Source organism: Schistocerca americana, chromosome 7 (assembly GCF_021461395.2).
Source record: "Schistocerca americana isolate TAMUIC-IGC-003095 chromosome 7, iqSchAmer2.1, whole genome shotgun sequence".
NCBI classification, from domain to species: Eukaryota; Metazoa; Arthropoda; class Insecta; order Orthoptera; family Acrididae; genus Schistocerca; species Schistocerca americana.
In genome coordinates, this window is record NC_060125.1 from 31,401,204 (window position 1) to 31,421,788 (window position 20,585).

Consider the following 20,585-nt stretch of genomic DNA (forward strand, 5'->3'; position numbering starts at 1 on the left):
ACAGTCTATGTTTTGAACCATTCCTGTGACACCAGTTGATAGATTCTGATGCTTCGCCTCAGGTTCGCTGTATCGATCTGACCTTCTTATTGACGATGAAACACAGAAATTGCATCGGAATTAAACAGAAAAGGCACAATGCCGTCTTAAGTACAAGCAGACTGACTCTTCTTAGTGTCTATGTTTTGAATCATTCCTGTGACGCTTGTTACAGATTCCGATTCTTCACTTTAGGTTTACCGTATCCCTTGGACCTTCTTATTGACGATGAAACACAGAAATTGTATCGGAATTAAATTCAAAAGGCACAATGCCGACTTAAGTACAGTAAGACTGACTCTTCATAATGACTATGTTTTGAACCATTCCTGTGACACAAGTTAGAAATTCCGATGCTTCCCTTCACGTTTACTGTATCCCTCTGAACTTCTTATTGACGATGAAACACAGAAATTACATCGGAATTAAATACAAAAGGCATAATGCCGACTTAAGTACAAGAAAACTGACTCTTCTTACTGACTATGCTTTAAACCATTCCTGTGACACTAGTTATAGATACCGATGCTTCACTTCAGGTTTACTGTATACCTTGGACCTTCTTATTGACGATGAAACACAGAAATTGCATCGGAATTAAATACAAAAGGCACAATGCCGACTTAAGTACAGGAAGACTGACTCTTCATACTGACTATGTTTTGAACCATTCCTGTGACACTAGTTAGAGATTCCGATTCTTCACTTTAGGTTTACCGTATCCCTTGGACCTTCTTATTGACGATGAAACACAGAAAATGCATCGGAATTAAATACAAAAGGCACAATGCCGACCTAAGTACAGGAAGACTGACTCTTCATACTGACTATGTTTTGAACCATTCCTGTGACACTAGTTAGAGATTCCGAAGCTTCCCTTTAGGTTTACTGTATCCCTCTGACCTTCTTATTGACGATGAAACACAGAAATTACATCGGACTTAGAAACAAAAGGCACAATGCCGACCTAAGTACAAGATGACTGGCTCTTCTGACTGACTATGCTTTGAACCGTTCCTGTGACACTAGTTAGAGATTCCAATGCATCACTTCAGGTTTACTGTATCCCTCTGACCTTCTTATTGACGATGAAACACAATAATTGCATCGGAATTGAATAGAAAAGGCACAATGCCGACATAAGTACAAGAAGACTGACTCTTCTTACTGACTATGTATGGAACCATTCCTGTGACACTAGTTATAGATTCCGATGCTTCACTTCAGGTTAACTGTATCCCTTGGACCTTCTTATTGACAATGAAACACAGATATTGCATCGGAATTAAATAGAAAAGGCACAATGCCGACTTAAGTACAAGAAGACTGACACTTTTTACTGACTATGTTTTGAACCATTCCTGTGACACTTGTTATAGATTCCGATGCTTCACTTCAGGTTTACTGTATCCCTCTGACCTTCTTATTGTCGATGAAACACAGAAATTGGATCGGAATTAAATACCAAAATCTTAATGCCGTCTTATAAACAAGATGACTGACCTTTCTTACTGTCTATGCTTTGAACCATTCCTGTGACAATAGTTATAGATTCCGATGCTTCACTTCAGGTTACTGTATCCCTTGGACCTTCTTACTGACGATGAAACACAGAAATTGCATCGGAATTAAATACAAAACGCACAATGCCGACTTAAATACAAGAAGACAGACTCTTCTTACTGACTGTTTTGAAACACTCCTGTGACACTAGTTATAGATTCCGATGCTTCACTTCAGGTTTACTGTATCCCTCTGACCTTCTTATTGACAATGAAACACAGTAATTACATCGGAATTAAATTGAAAAGGGCATAATGCCGACTGAAGTACAAGAAGTCTGGATTTTCAACTGTCTATGTTTTGAACCATTCCTGTGACACTAGTTATAGATTCCGATGCTTCATTTCAGGTTTACTGTATACTTTGGATCTTCTTATTGACGTTGAAACACAGATAGTGCATCGGAGTTAAATACAATTGGCACAATACCGACTTAAGTATAAGAAGACTGACTCATCCTACTGTCTATGTTTTTAACCATACCTGTGACACTAGTTACAGATTCCGATGCTTCACTTGAGGTTTACTGTATCCCTTGCACGTTCTTATTGACGATGAAACACAGATATTGCATCGGAATTAAGTAGAAAAGGCACATTGCCCAAGTAAGTACAAGAAGACTGACTCTTCCTATTGTCTATGTTTTGAACCATTTCTGTGACACTAGTTATAGACTCCGATGCTTCACCTCAGGTTCACTGTATCCGTCCGACCTTCTTATTGACGATGAAACGCAGAAATTGGCATCGGAATTATATAGAAAAGGCACAATGCCGTCTTAAGTACAAGGAGACTGACTCTTCTTAGTGTCTAAGTTTTGAACCATTCCTGTGACGCTAGTTACAGATGCCGATGCTTCACTTCAGGTTTACTGTATCCCTTGGACCTTCTTATTGACGATGAAACACAGAAATTGCATCGTAATTAAATGCAAAAGGCACAAAGCCGACTTAAGTACAAGGAGACTGACTCTTCTTACAGACTATGTTTGAACCATTCCTGTGACACTACTTACAGATTCCGATCCTTCCCTTCAGGTTTACTGTATGCCTCTGACCTTCTTATTGACGATGAAACACAGAAATTGCATCGGAAATAAATACAAAAGGCACAATGCCGACTTAAGTACAAGAAGACTGACTCTTCTTACTGACTATGTTATGAACCATTCCTGCGACGCTAGTTACAGATTCCGATGCTTCACCTCAGGTTTATTGTATCCCTTGGACCTTCTTATTGACGATGAAACACAGATATTGCATCGGAATTAAATACAAAAGGCACAATGCCGACGTAAGTACAAGAAGACTGACTCTTCTTACTGACTATTTTTTGAACTATTCCTGTGACACTAGTTAGAGATTCCAATACTTCACTTCAGGTTTACAGTACCCCTCTGACCTTCTTATTGACGATGAAACACAGTAATTGCATCTGATTTAAATTGAAAAGGGCACAATCCCGACATAAGTAAGCGAAGACTGACTCTTCTTACAATCTATGATTTGAACCTTTCCTGTGACACTAGTTATAGATTCCGATGCTTCACTTCAGGTTTACTGTAGCCCTTGGACCTTCTTATTGACGATGATACACAGAAATTGGATCGGAATTAAATACAAAAGGCACAATGCCGACTTAAGTACAAGGAGACTGACTCTTCTTACTGTCTATGTTTTGAACCATTCCTGTGACACTAGTTATAGATTCCGACGCTTCACTTCAGATTTACTGTATCCCTTGGACCTTCTTGTTGACGATGAAACACAGAAATTGCATCGGAATTAAATACAAAAGGCACAATGCCAACTTAATTACAAGAAGACTGACTCTTCTTACTGACTGTTTTGAACCATTCCTGTGACACTAGTTATAGATTCCGAAGCTACACTTCAGGTTTACTGTATCCCTTGGACCTTCTTATTGTCGATGAAACACAGAAATTGCATCGGAATTACATACAAAAGGCACAATGCCGACTTCAGTACAAGAAGACTGACCCTTCTTTTTGTCTATGATTTGAACCATTCCTGTGACACTAGTTATAGATTCCGATGCTTCACTTCAGGTTTACTATATCCCTTGGACCTTCTTATTGACGATGAAACACAGAAATTGCATCGGAATTAAATACAAAAGGCACAATGCTGACTTAAGTACAAGAAGACAGACTCTTCGTACTGACTATGTTTTGAACCATTCCTGTGACACTAGTTATTGATTCCGAAGATTCACTTCAGGTTTACTGTATCCCTTGGACCTTCTTATTGACGATGAAACACAGAAATTGCATCGGAGTTAAATTGAAAAGGCACAATGCCGGCATAAGTACAAGAAGTCTGACTCTTCTTACTGAATATGTTTGGAACCATTCCTGTGACACTAGTTATAGATTCCGATGCTTCACTTCAGGTTAACTGTATCCCTTGGACCTTCTTATTGACGATGAAACGCAGAAATTGAATCGGAGTTAAATTGAAAAGGCACAATGCCGACTTAAGTACAAGAAGACTGACTCTTCTTACTGACTATGTTTGGAACCATTCCTGTGACACTAGTTAGAGTTTCCGATGCTTCCCTACAGGTTTACTGTATCCCTCTGACCTTCTTATTGACGATGAAACACAGAAATTGCATCGGAATTAAATAGAAAAGGCACAATGCCGACTTAAGTTCAAGAAGACTGACTCTTATTACTGTCTATGATTTGAACCATTTCTGTGACACTAGTTATAGATTACAATGCTTCACTTCAGGTTTACTATATCCCTTGGACCTTCTTATTGACGATGAAACACAGAAATTGCATCGGAATTAAATACAAAAGGCACAATGCCGACTTAAGTACAAGAAGACTGACTCTTCATTTTGCCTCTGTTTTGAACCATTCCTGTGACACTAGTTATAGATTCCGATGCTTCACTTCAGGTTTACTATATCCCTTGGACCTTCTTATTGACGAAGAAACACAGAAATTGCATCATAATTAAATACAAGAGGCAGAATGCCGACTTAAGTACAAGAAGACTGACTCTTCGTACTGACTATGTTTTGAACCATTCCTGTGACACTAGTTATTGATTCCGATGATTCACTTCAGGTTTTCTGTATCCCTTGGACCTTCTTAAGGACGATGAAACACAGAAATTGCATCGGAATTAAATAGAAAAGGCACAATGGGGACTTAAGTACAAGAACACTGACTCTTCTTACTGACTATGGTTGGAACCATTCCGGTGACACTAGTAATAGATTCCGATGCTTCACTTCAGGTTTACTGTATCCCTCTGACCTTCTTATTGACTATGAAACACAGATATTGCATCGCAATTAAATAGAAAAGGCACAATGCCGACTTAAGTACAAGAAGACTGACTCTTCTTACTGACTATGATTTGAACCATTCCTGTGACACTAGTTATAGATTCCGATGCTTCATTACAGGTTTACTGTATCCCTCTGACCTTCTTATTGACGATGAAACACAGAAATTGCATCGGAATTAAATAGAAAAGGCACAATGCTGACTTAAGTACAAGAAGACTGACTCTTCTTACTGTCTATGCTTTGATACATTCCTGTGACACTAGTTGTAGATTCCGATGCTTCATTTCAGGTTCACTGTATGCCTTGGACCTTCTAGTTGACGATGAAACACAGAAATTGCATCGGAATTAAATACAAAAGGCACAATGCCAACTTAAGTACAAGAAGACTGACTCATCTTACTGACTATGTTTGGCACCATTCCTGAGACACTAGTTATAGATTCCGATGCTTCACTTCAGGTTTACTGTATCCCTTGGACCTTCTTATTGACGATGAAACACAGATATCGCATCGGAATTAAATAGAAAAGGCACAATGCCGACTTAAGTACAAGAAGACTGACTCTTCTTATTGACTATGATTTGAACAATTCCTGTGACACCGGTTATAGATTCCGGTGCTTCACTTCAGGTTTACTGAATCCCTCTGACCTTCTTATTGACGATGAAACATAGAAATTGCATCAGAATTAAATAGAAAATCTACAATGATGACTTAAGTAGAAGAAGACTGACTCTTCTTACTGTCTGTGTTTTGAACCATTCCTGTGAAACTAGATATAGATTCCGACGCTTCACTTCAGGTTTATTGTACCCCTTGGACCTTCTTATTGACGATGAAACACAGCAATTGCATCGGAATTAAATATAAAAGGCAGAATGCCGACTTAAGTACAAGAATACTGACTCTTCTTACTATCTGTGCTTTGAACCATACCTGTGACGCTAGATACAGATTCCGATGCTTCACTTCACGTTTACTGTATCCCTCTGACCTTCTTATTGACGATGAAACACAGAAATTGCATCGGAATTAAATAGAAAAGGCACAATGGCGACTTAAGTACAAGAAGACTGACTCTTCCCACTGTCTATGTTTTGAACCATTCCTGTGACACTACTTATAGATTCCGATGCTACACTTCAGGTTTACTGTATCCCTCTGAACTTCTAATTGTGGATGAAACACAGTAATTGCATCGGAATTAAATTGAAAAGGCATAATGCCGACTTAAGTACAAGAAGTCCGACTCTTCTTACTGTCTATAATTTGAACCATTCCTGTGACACTAGTTATAGATTCCGATGCTTCACTTCAGGTTTACTGTATCCCTTGTACCATCTTATTGACGATGAAACACAGAAATTGCATCGGAATTGAATAGAAAAGGCACAATGCCGACATAAGTACAAGAAGACTGACTCTTCTTACTGACTATGTATGGAACCATTCCTGTGACACTAGTTATAGATTCCGATGCTTCACTTCAGGTTAACTGTATCCCTTGGACCTTCTTATTGACAATGAAACACAGATATTGCATCGGAATTAAATAGAAAAGGCACAATGCCGACTTAAGTACAAGAAGACTGACTCTTCTTATTGACTATGATTTGAACAATTCCTGTGACACTACTTATAGATTCCGATGCTTCACTTCAGGTTTACTGAATCCCTCTGACTCACTTATTGACGATGAAACACAGAAATTGCATCGGAATTGAATAGAAAAGGCACAATGCCGACTTAAGTACAAGAAGACTGACTCTTCTTACTGTCTATGATTTGAACCATTCCTGTGCCACTAGTTATAGATTCCGATGCTTCACTTCAGGTTTACTGTATCCCTTGGACCTTCTTGTTGACGATGAAACACAGCAATTGCATCGGAATTAAATAGAAAAGGCACAATGCCGACATAAGTACAAGATGACTGACTCTTCTTACTGTCTATGCTTTGAAATATTCCTGTGACGCTAGTTACAGAAACCGATGCTTCACTTCAGGTTCACTGTAACCCTCTGACCTTCTTACTGACGATGAAACACAGAAATTGCATCGAAATTAAATAGAAAAGGCACAATGCCGACTTAAGTACAAGAAGACTGACTCTTCCTACTGTCTATGTTTTGAACCATTCCTGTGACACTAGTTATAGATTCCGATGCTACACTTCAGGTTTACTGTATACCTCTGACCTTCTAATTGTGGATGAAACACAGTAATTGCATTGGAATTAAATTGAAAAGGCGTAATGCCGACTTAAGCACAAGAAGTCTGACTCTTCTTACTGTCTATTATTTGAACCATGCCTGTGACACTAGTTATAGATTCCGATGCTTCACTTCAGGTTCACTGTATCCCTTGGACCATCTTATTGACGATGAAACACAGAAATTGCATCGGAATTAAATACAAAAGGCACAAAGCCGACTTAAGTACAAGAAGACTGACTCTTCTTACTGTCTATGTTTTGAACCATTCATGTGACGCTAGTTACAGATTCCGATGCTTCACTTCAGGTTTACTGTATCCCTCTGACCTTCTTATTGACGATGAAACACAGAAATTGCATCGGAATTAAATACAAAAGGCACAATGCCGACTTAAGTACAAGAAGACTGGCTCTTCCTCCTGTCTATGTTTTGAACCATTAATGTGACACCAGTTATTGATTCCGATGCTACACTTCAGGTTTACTGTATCCCTCTGACCATCTTATTGACGATGAAACACAGTAATTGCATCGGAATTAAATACAAAAGGCACAATGCCGACTTAAGTACAAGAAGACTGACTCCTCATACTGACTGTTCAGAACCATTCCTGTGACACTAGTTATAGATTCCGATGCTTCACTTCAGGTTTACTGTATCCCTCTGACCTTCTTATCGACGGTGAAACACAGAAATTGCATCGGAATTAAATACAAATTGCACAATGCCGACTTAAGTAGAAGACGACCGACTCTCCTTACTGTCTGTGTTTTGAACCATTCCTGTGAAACTAGATATAGATTCCGATGCTTCACTTCGGGTTTATTGTACCCCTTGGACCTTCTTATTGACGATGAAACACAGATATTGCATCGGAATTAAATACAATAGGCACAATGCCGACTTAAGTACAAGAAGACAGACTCTTCTTACTGACTATGCTTTGCACCATTCCCGTGACACTAGATATAGATTCCGATGCTTCACTTCAGGTTTACTGTATCCCTTGGACCTTCTTATTGACGATGAAACACAGAAATTGCATCGGAATTAAATAGAAAAGGGACAATGCCGACTTGAGTACAAGAAGACTGACTCTTCTTACTGACTATGTTTGGAACCATTCCTGTGACACTAGTTATAGATACCGATGCTTCACTTTAGGTTTACTGTATCCCTTATACCTTCTTATTGACGATGAAACACAGAAATTGAATCGGAATTAAATAGAAAAGGCACAATGCCGACTTAAGTACAAGAAGACTGACTCTTCTTACTGACTATGATTTGAACCATTCCTGTGGCACTAGTTATAGTTTCCGATGCTTCACTTCTGGTTTACTGTATCCCTCTGACCTTCTTATTGACGATGAAACACAGAAATTGCATCGGAATTAAATTGAAAAGGCACAATGCCGACTTAAGTACAAGAAGACTGACTCTTCTTACTGTCTATGATTTGAACCATTCCTGTGACACTAGTTATAGATTCCGATGCTTCACTTCAGGTTTACTGTATCCCTTGGACCTTCTTATTGACGATGAAACACAGATATTGCATCGGAATTAAATACAAAAGGCACAATGCCGACTTAAGTACAAGAAGTCTGACTCTACTTACTGACTATGTTTTGAACGATTCCTGTGACACTAGTTATAGATTCCGATGCTTCACTGCAGGTTTACTGTTTCCCTTGGACCTTCTTATTGACGATGAAACACAGAAATTGGATCGGAATTAAATACAAAAGGCACAATGCCGACTTAAGTACTAGAAGACTGATTCTTCTTACTGTCTATGTTTTGAACCAATCCTGTGACACTAGTTATAGATTTCGATGCTACACTTCAGGATTACTGTATCCCTCTGACCTTCTTATTGACGATGAAACACAGAAATTGCATCGGAACTAAATACAAATGGCACAATGCCGACTTAAGTACAAGAAGACTGACTCTCCTTACTGTCTATGCTTTGAACCATTCCTGTGACACTAGATATAGATTCCGATGCTTCACTTCAGGTTTATTGTATCCTTAGGACCTTCTTATTGACGATGAAACACAGAAATTGCATCGGAATTAAATACAAAAGGCACAATGCCGACTTAAGTACAAGAAGACTGACTCTTCTTACTGACTGTTTTGAACCATTCCTGTGACACTAGTTATAGATACCGATGCTTCACTTTAGGTTCACTGTATCCCTTAGACCATCTTATTGACGATGAAACACAGAAATTGCATCGGAATTAAATAGAAAAGGCACAATGCCTTCTTAAGTACAAGAAGACTGACTCTTCTTACTGACTATGATTTGAACCATTCCTGTGACACTAGTTATAGTTTCCGATGCTTCACTTCTGGTTTACTGTATCCCTCTGACCTTCTTATTGACGATGAAACACAGAAATTGCATCGGAATTAAATTGAAAAGGCACAATGCCGACTTAAGTACAAGAAGACTGACTCTTCTTACTGTCTATGATTTGAACCATTCCTGAGACACTAGTTATAGATTCCGATGCTTCACTTCAGGTTTACTGTATCCCTTGGACCTTCTTATTGACGATGAAACACAGATATTGCATCGGAATTAAATACAAAAGGCACAATGCCGACTTAAGTACAAGAAGTCTGACTCTTCTTACTGACTATGCTTTGAACGATTCCTGTGACACTAGTTATAGATTCCGATGCTTCACTGCAGGTTTACTGTATCCCTTGGACCTTCTTATTGACGATGAAACACAGAAATTGGATCGGAAATAAATACAAAAGGCACAACGCCGACTTAAGTACTAGAAGACTGATTCTTCTTACTGTCTATGTTTTGAACCATTCCTGTGACACTAGTTATAGATTTCGATGTTACACTTCAGGATTACTGTATCCCTCTGACCTTCTTATTGACGATGAAACACAGAAATTGCATCGGAACTAAATACAAATGGCACAATGCCGACTTAAGTACAAGAAGACTGACTCTAATTACTGTCTATGCTTTGAACCTTTCCTGTGACACTAGATATAGATTCCGATGCTTCACTTCAGGTTTACTGTATCCCTCTGACCTTCTTATTGACGATGAAACACAGAAATTGCATCGGAATTAATTTGAAAAGGCACAATGCCGACTTAAGTACAAGAAGACTGACTCTTCTTACTGTCTATGATTTGAACCATTCCTGAGACACTAGTAATAGATACCGATGCTTCACTTCAGGTTTATTGTTTCCCTACGACCTTCTTATTGACGATGAAACACAGAAATTGCATCGGAATTAAATACAAAAGGCACAATGCCGACTTAAGTACAAGAAGACTGACTCTTCTTAATGACTATGTTTTGAACCATTCCTGTGACACTAGTTATAGATTCCCATGCTTCACTGCAGGTTTACTGTATCCCTTGGACCTTCTTATTGACGATGAAACACAGAAATTGGATGGGAATTAAATTCAAAAGGCACAATGCCGACTTAAGTACAAGAAGTCTGACTCTTCTTACTGACTGTTTTGAACCATTCCTGTGACACTAGTTATAGATTTCGATGCTTCACTTCAGGTTTACTGTATCCCTCTGACCTTCTTATTGACGATAAAACACAGAAATTGCAGCGGAATTAAATACAAATGGCACAATGCCGACTTCAGTACAAGAAGACTGAATCTCCTTACTGTGTATGCTTTGAACCATTCCTGTGACACTAGATATAGATTCCGATGCTTCACTTCAGGTTTATTGTATCCCTTGGACCTTCTTATTGACGATGAAACACAGAAATTGCATCGGAATGAAATACAAAAGGCACAATGCCGACTTAAGTACAAGAATACTGACTCTTCTTAATGACTATGTTTTGAACCATTCCTGTGACGCTAGTTATAGATTCCGATGCTTCACTGCAGGTTTACTGTATCCCTTGGACCTTCTTATTGACTATGAAACACAGAAATTGGATGGGAATTAAATACAAAAGGCACAATGCCGGCTTAAGTACAAGAAGACTGACTCTTCTTACTGACTGTTTTGAACCATTCCTGTGACACTAGTTATAGATTCCGATGCTTCACTTCAGGTTTACTGTATCCCTCTGACCCTCTTATTGATGATGAAACACAGAAATTGCATCGGAATTAAATAGAAAAGGCACAATGGCGACTTAAGTACAAGAAGACTGACTCTTCCCACTGTCTATGTTTTGAACCATTCCTTTGACACTAGTTATGGATTCCGATGCTACACTTCAGGTTTACTGTATCCCTCTGAACTTCTAATTGTGGATGAAACACAGTAATTGCATCGAAATTAAATTGAAAAGGCATAATGCCGACTTAAGTACAAGAAGTCCGACTCTTCTTACTGTCTATAATTTGAACCATTCCTGTGACACTAGTTATAGATTCCGATGCTACATTTCAGGTTTACTGTATCCCTTGGACGATCTTATTGACGATAAAACACAGAAATTGCATCGGAATTAAATAGAAAAGGCACAATGCAGACATAAGTACAAGAGGACTGACTCTTCTTACTGACTATGTATGGAACCATTCCTGTGACACTAGTTATAGATTCCGATGCTTCACTTCAGGTTAACTGTATCCCTTGGACCTTCTTATTGACAATGAAACACAGATATTGCATCGGAATTAAATAGAAAAGGCACAATGCCGACTTAAGTACAAGAAGACTGACTCTTATTATTGACTATTATTTGAACAATTCCTGTTACCCTACTTATAGATTGCGATGCTTCACTCCAGGTTTACTGAATCCCTCTGACCTTCTTATTGACGATGAAACACAGAAATTGCATCGGAATTAAATAGACAAGGCACAATGCCGATTTAAGTACAAGAAGACTGACTCTTCTTACTGTCTATGATTTGAACCATTCCTGTGACACTAGTTATAGATTCCGATGCTTCACTTCAGCTTTACTGTATCCCTTGGACCTTCTTATTGACGATGAAACACAGAAATTGCATCGGAATTAAATAGAAAAGGCACAATGCCGACTTAAGTACAAGAAGACTGACTCTTCTTACTGTCTATGCTTTGAAATATTCCTGTGACGCTAGTTACAGAAACCGATGCTTCACTTCAGGTTCACTGTATCCCTCTGACCTTCTTATTGACGATGAAACACAGAAATTGCATCGAAAGAAAATAGAAAAGGCACAATGCCGACTTAAGTACAAGAAGACTGACTCTTCCTACTGTCTATGTTTTGAACTATTCCTGTGACACTAGTTATAGATTCCGATGCTACACTTCAGGTTTACTGTATACCTCTGACCTTCTAATTGTGGATGAAACACAGTAAACGCAATGGAATTAAATTGGAAAGGCATAATGCCGACTTAGGCACAAGAAGTCTGACTCTTCTTACTGTCTATTATTTGAACCATGCCTGTGACACTAGTTATAGATTCCGATGCTTCACTTCAGGTTCACTGTATCCCTTGGACCATCTTATTGACGATGAAACACAGAAATTGCTTCGGAATTAAATACAAAAGGCACAATACCGACTTAAGTACAAGAAGACTGACTCTTCTTACTGACTATGTTTTGAACCATTCCTGTGACACTAGTTATAGATTCCGATGCTTCACTTCAGGTTTACTGTATCCCTTGGACCTTCTTATTGACGATGAAACACTGAAATTGCATCGTAATGTAATAGAAAAGGCACAATGCCGACTTAAGTACAAGAAGACTGACTCTTATTACTGTCTATGTTTTGAACCATTCCTGTGACGCTAGTTACAGATTACGATGCTCACTTCAGGTTTACTGTATCCCTCTGACCTTCTTATTGACGATGAAACACAGAAATTGCATCGGAATTGAATACAAAAGGCACAATGCCGACTTAAGTACAAGAAGACTGACTCTTCCTACTGTCTATGTTTGAACCATTAATGTGACACCAGTTATTGATTCCGATGCTACACTTCAGGTTTACTGTATCCCTCTGAACATCTTATTGACGATGAAACACAGAAATTGCATCGGAATTAAATACAAAAGGCACAATGCCGACTTAAGTACAAGAAGACTGACTCCTCTTACTTACTGTTCTTAACCATTCCTGTGACACTAGTTATAGATTCCGATGCTTCACTTCAGGTTTACTGTATCCCTCTGACCTTCTTATCGACGATGAAACACAGAAACTGCATCGGAATTAAATACAAATAGCACAATGCCGACTTAAGTACAAGAAGACTGACTCTCCTTACTGTCTGTGTTTTGAACCATTCCTGTGAAACTAGATATAGATTCCGATGCTTCACTTCAGGTTTATTGTACCCCTTGGACCTTCTTATTGACGATGAAACACAGAAGTTGCATCGGAATTAAATACAATAGGCACAATGCCGACTTAAGTACAAGAAGACTGACTCTTCTTACTGACTATGCTTTGAACCATTCCCGTGACACTAGTTATAGATTCCGATGCTTCACTTCAGGTTTACTGTATCCTTTGGACCTTCTTATTGACGATGAAACACAGATATTGCATCGGAATTAAATACAAAAGGCACAATGCCGACTTAAGTACAAGAAGACTGACTCTTCTTACTGGCTATGTTTTGAACGATTCCTGTGACACTAGTTATTGATTCCGATGCTTCACTTCAGGTTTACTGTATCCCTTGGACCTTCTTATTGACGATGAAACAGAGAATTTGGATCGGAATTAAATACAAAAGGCACAATGCCGACTTAAGTACTAGAGGACTGATTTATCTTACTGTCTATGTTTTGAACCATTCCTGTGACACTAGTTATAGATTCCGATGCTACACTTCAGGATTACTGTATCCCTCTGACCTTCTTATTGACGATGAAACACTGAAATTGCATCGGAACTAAATACAAATGGCACAATGCCGACTTAAGTACAAGAAGACTGACTCTCCTTACTGTCTATGCTTTGAACCATTCCTGTGACACTAGATATAGATTCCGATGCTTCACTTCAGGTTTATTGTATCATTAGGACCTTCTTATTGACGATGAAAATCAGAAATTGCATCGGAATTAAATACAAAAGGCACAATGCCGACTTAAGTACAAGAAGACTGACTCTTCTTAATGACTATGTTTTGAACCATTCCTGTGACACTTGTTATAGATTCCGATGCTTCACTGCAGGTTTACTGTATCCCTTGGACCTTCTTATTGACGATGAAACACAGAAATTGGATGGGAATTAAATACAAAAGGCACAATGAGGACTTAAGTACAAGAAGACCGACCCTTCTTACTGACTGTTTTGAACCATTCCTGTGACACTAGTTATAGATTCCGATGCTTCACTTCAGGTTTACTGTATCCCTCTGACCTTCTTATTGACGATAAAACACAGAAATTGCAGCGGAATTAAATACAAATGGCACAATGCCGACTTTAGTACAAGAAGACTGACTCTCCTTACTGTCTATGCTTTGAACCATTCCTGTGACACTAGATATAGATTCCGATGCTTCACTTCAGGTTTATTGTATCCCTTGGACCTTCTTATTGACGATGAAACACAGAAATTGCATCGGAATTAAATACAAATGGCACAATGCCAACTTAAGTACAAGAAGACTGACTCTTCTTAATGACTATGTTTTGAATTATTCCTGTGCATTCCTGTGACACTAGTTATAGATTCCGATGCTTCACTGCAGGTTTCCTGTATCACTTGGACCTTCTTATTGACGATGAAACACAGAAATTGGATGGGATTTAAATACAAAAGGCACAATAACGACTTAAGTACAAGAAGACTGACTCTTCTTACTGACTGTTTTGAACCATTCCTGTGACACTAGTTATAGATTCCGATGCTTCACTTCAGGTTTACTGTATACCTCTGACTTTCTTATTGACGATAAAACACAGAAATTGCAGCGGAATTAAATACAAATGGCACAATGCCAACTAAAGTACAAGAAGACTGACTCTCCTTACTGTCTATCTTTTGAACCATTCCTGTGACACTAGATATAGATTCCGATGCTTCACTTCATGTTTTTTGTATACCTTCGACCATCTTATTGACGATGAAACACAGATATTGCATCGGAATTAAATACAAAAGGAACAATGCCGACATAAGTACAAGATGACTGACTCTTCTCACTGACTATGATTTGAATCATTCCTGTGACACTAGTTATAGATTCCGATGCTTCACTTCAGGTTTACTGTATCCCTCTGACCTTCTTATTGACGATGAAACACAGAAATTGCATCGGAATTAAATACAAATGGCACAATGCCGACTTAAGTACAAGAAGACTGACTCTCCTTACTGACTATGTTATGAACCATTCCTGTGACACTAGATATAGATTCCGATGCTTCACTTCAGGTTTACTGTATCCCTTAGACCTTCTTATTGACGATGAAACACAGAAATTGGATCGGAATTAAATACAAAAGGCAGAATGCCGATTTAAGTACTAGAAGACTGACTCTTCTTACTGTCTATGTTTTGAACCATTCCTGTGACACAAGTTATAGATTCCGATGCTTCACTTCAGGTTTACTGTATCCCTCGGTCCTTCTTATTGACGATGAAACACAGAAATTGGATCGGAATTAAATACAAAAGGCACAATGCCGACTTAAGTACAAGAAGACTGTCTCTTCTTACTGACTGTTTTGAACCATTCCTGTGACACTAGTTGTAGATTCCGATGCTTCACTTCAGGATTACTGTATTCCTCTGACCTTCTTATTGACGATGAAACACAGAAATTGCATCGGAATTAAATACAAATGGCACAATGCCGACTTAAGTACAAGAAGACTGACTCTCCTTACTGTCTATGTTTTGAACCATTCCTATGACACTAGATATATATTCCGATGCTTCACTTCAGGTTTATTGTATCCCTTGGACCTTCATATTGACGATGAAAGACAGAAATTGGATCGGAATTAAATACAAAAGTCACAATGCCGACTGAAGTACAAGAAGACTGACTCTTCTTACTGACTGTTTTGAACCATTCCTGTGACACTAGTTGTAGATTCCGATGCTTCACTTCAGGTTTACTGCATCCCTTGGACCTTCTTATTGACGATGAAACACAGAAATTGGATCGGAATTAAATACAAAAGGCACAATGCCGACTTAAGTACTAGAAGACTGACTCTTCTTACTATCTATGTTTTGAACCATTCCTGTGACACTAGTTATAGATTCCGATGCTTCACTTCAGATTTACTGTATCCCTTGGACCTTCTTATTGACGATGAAACACAGAAATTGCATCGGAATTAAATAGAAAAGGCACAGTGCCGACTTAAGTACAAGAAGACTGACTCTTCTTACTGACTGTTTTGAACCATTCCTGTGACACTAGTTATAGATTCCGAAGCTTCACTTCAGGTTTACTGTATCCCTTGGCACTTCTTATTGACGATGAAACACAGAAATTGCATCGGAATTACATACAAAAAGTACAATGCCGACTTCAGTACATGACGACTGACACTTCTTTTTGTCTATGCTTAGAACCATTCCTGTGACAATAGTTATAGATTCCGATGCTTCACTTCAGGTTTACTGTATCCCTTGGACCTTCTTATTGACGATGAAACACAGAAATTGCATCGGAATTTAATACAAAAGGCACAATGCCGACTTAAGTACAAGAAGACTGACTCTTCGTACTGACTATGTTTGAACCATTCCTGTGACACTAGTTATTGATTCCGATGATTCACTTCAGGTTTATTGTATCCGTTGGACCTTCTTATCGACGATGAAACACAAAAATTGCATCGGAAATAAATAGAAAAGGCACAATGCCGACTTAAGTACAAGAAGACTGACTCTTCTTACTGACTGTGTTTGGAACCATTCTTGCGACGCTAGTTATAGATTCCGATGCTTCACTTCAGGTTTACTGTATCCCTTGGACCTTCTAATTGACGATGAAACACAGATATTGCATCGGAATTAAATAGAAAAGGCACCATGCCGACTTAAGTACAAGAAGACTGACTCTTCATACTGACTATGATTTGAACCATTCCTGTGACACTAGTTATAGAATCCGATGCTTCACTTCAGGTTTACTGTATCCTTCTGACCTTCTTATTGACGATGAAACACAGAAATTGCATCGGAATTAAATAGACAAGGCACAATGCCGACTTAAGTACAAGAAAACTGACTCTTCTTACTGTCTATGATTTGAACCATTCCTGTGACCCTAGTTATAGATTCCGCTGCTTCACTTCAGGTTTACTGTATCCCTTGGACCTTCTTATTGACGATGAAACACAGAAATTGCATCGGAATTAAATACAAAAGGCACAATGCCGACTTAAGTACAAGAAGACTGACTCTTCTTACTGACAATGTTTTGAACCATTCCTGTGACACTAGTTACAGATTCCGATGCTTCACTTCAGGTTTACTGTATCCCTTGGACCATCTTATTGACGATGAAACACAGAAATTGGATCGGAATTAAATACAAAAGGCACAATGCCGACCGAAGTACAGTAAGACTGACTCTTCTTACTGACTGTTTTGAACCATTCCTGTGACACTAGTTATAGATTCCGATGCTTCACTTCAGGTTTACTGTATCCCTCTGACCTTCGTATTGACGATGAAACACAGAAATTGCATCGGAATTAAATACAAATGGCACAATGCCGACTTAAGTACAAGAAGACTGACTCTCCTTACTGTCTATGACTATAACCATTCCTATGACACTAGATATGGATTCCGATGCTTCACTTCAGGTTTATTGTATCCCTTGGACCTTCTTATTGACGATGAAACACAGATATTGCATCGGAATTAAATACAAAGGGCACAATGCCGACTTAAGTACAAGAAGACTGACTCTTCTTACTGACTGTTTTGAACCATTTCTATGACACTAGTTGTAGATTCCGATGCTTCAATTCAGGATTACTGTACCCCTCTGACCTTCTTATTGACGATGAAACACAGAAATTGCATCGGAATTAAATACAAATGGCACAATGCCGACTTAAGTACCAGAAGATTGACTCTCATTACTGTCTATGCTTTGAACCATTCCTATGACACTAGATATAGATTCCGATGCTTCACTTCAGGTTTATTGTATCCCTTGGACCTTCCTATTGACGATGAAACACAGAATTTGGATCGGAATTAAATACAAAAGGCACAATGCCGACTTAAGCACTAGAAGACTGACTCTTCTTACTGACTGTTTTGAACCATTCCTGTGACACTAGTTGTAGATTCCGATACTTCACTTCAGGATTACTGTATCCCTCTGACCTTCTTATTGACGATGAAACACAGTATTTGCATTGGAATTAAATACAAACGGCACAATGCCGACTTAAGTACAAGAAGACTGACTCTCCTTACTGTCTATGTTTTGAACCATTCCTATGACACTACATATAGATTCGGATGCTTCACTTCAGGTTTATTGTATCCCTTGGACCTACTTATTGACGATGAAACACAGATATTGCATCAAAATGAAATACAAAATTCACAATGCCGACTTAAGTACAAGAAGACTGACACTTCTTACTGACTATGTTTTGAACCATTACTGTGACACTAGTTACAGATTCCGACGCTTCACTTCAGATTTACTGTATCCCTTGGACCTTCTTATTGACGATGAAACACAGAAATTGCATCGGAATTAAATACAAAAAGCACAGTGCCGACTTAAGTACAAGAAGACTGATTCTTCTTACTGACTGTTTTGAACCATTCTTGTGACACTAGTTATAGATTCCGAAGCTTCACTTCAGGTTTACCGTATCCCTTGGACCTTCTTATTGACGGTGAAACACAGAAATTGCATCGGAATTACATACAATAAGGCACAATGCCGACATCAGTACATGAAGACTGACTATTCTTTTTGTCTATGTTTTGAACCATTCCTGTGACACTAGTTATAGATTCCGATGCTTCACTTCAGGTTAACTGTATCCCTTGGACCTTCTTATTGACGATGAAACACAGAAATTGCATCGGAATTAAATACAAAAGGCACAATGCCGACTTAAGTACAAGAAGACTGACTCTTCGTACTGACTATGTATTAAACCATTCCTGTGACACTAGTTATTGATTCCAATGATTCACTTCAGGTTTACTGTATCCCTTGGACCTTCTTATTGACGAAGAAACACAAATATTGCATCGGAATTACATAGAAAAGGCACAATGCCGACTTAAGTACAAGAAGACTGACTCTTCTTACTGACTATGTTTGGAACCATTCTTGTGACACTAGTTATAGATTCCGATGCTTCACTTCAGGTTTACTGTATCCCTTGGACCTTCTTATTGACGATGAAACACAGATATTCCATCGGAATTAAATAGAAAAGGCACAATGCCGACTTAAGTACAAGAAGACTGACTCTTCTTACTGACTATGATTTGAACCATTCCTGTGATACTAGTTATAGATTCCGATGCTTCACTTCAGGTTTACTGTATCCCTCTGACCTTCTTATTGACGATGAAACACAGAAATTGCATCGGAATCAAATAGAAAGGCACAATGCCGACTTAAGTACAAGAAGACTGACTCTTCTTACTGTCTATGATTTGAACTATTCCTGTGACACTAGTCATAGATTCCGATGCTTCACTTCAGGTTTACTGTATCCCTTGGACCTTCTTATTGACGATGAAACACAGAAATTGCATCGGAATTAAATACAAAAGGCACAATGCCGACTTAAGTACAAGAAGACTGACTCTTCTTACTGACTATGGTTTGAACCATTTCTGTGACACTAGTTATAGATTCCGATGCTTCACTTCAGGTTTACTGTATCCCTTGGACCTTCTTACTGACGATGAAACACAGAAATTGGATCGGAATTAAATACAAAAGGCACAATGCCGACTTAAGTACAAGAAGACTAACTCTTCTTACTGACTGTTTTGAACCATTCGGGTGACACTAGTTATAGATTCCGATGCTTCACTTCAGGTTTACTGTATCCCTCTGACCTTCTTATTGACGATGAAACACAGAAATTGCATCGGTAATAAATACAAATGGCACAATGCCGACTTAAGTACAAGAAGACTTACTCTCCTTACTGTCTATGTTTTGAACCATTCCTATGACACTACATATAGATTCCAATGCTTCACTTCAGGTTTATTGTATCCCTTGGACCTTCTTATTGACGATGAAACCCAGATATTGCATCGGAATTAAATACAAAGGGCACAATGCCGACTTAAGTACAAGAAGACTGACTCTTCTTACTGACTATGTTTTGAACCATTCCTGTGACACTAGTTATAGATTCCGATGCTTCACTTCAGGTTTACTGTATCCCTCTGTCCTTCTTATTGACGATTAAACACAGAAATTGGATCGGAAATTAATACAAAAGGCACAGTGCCG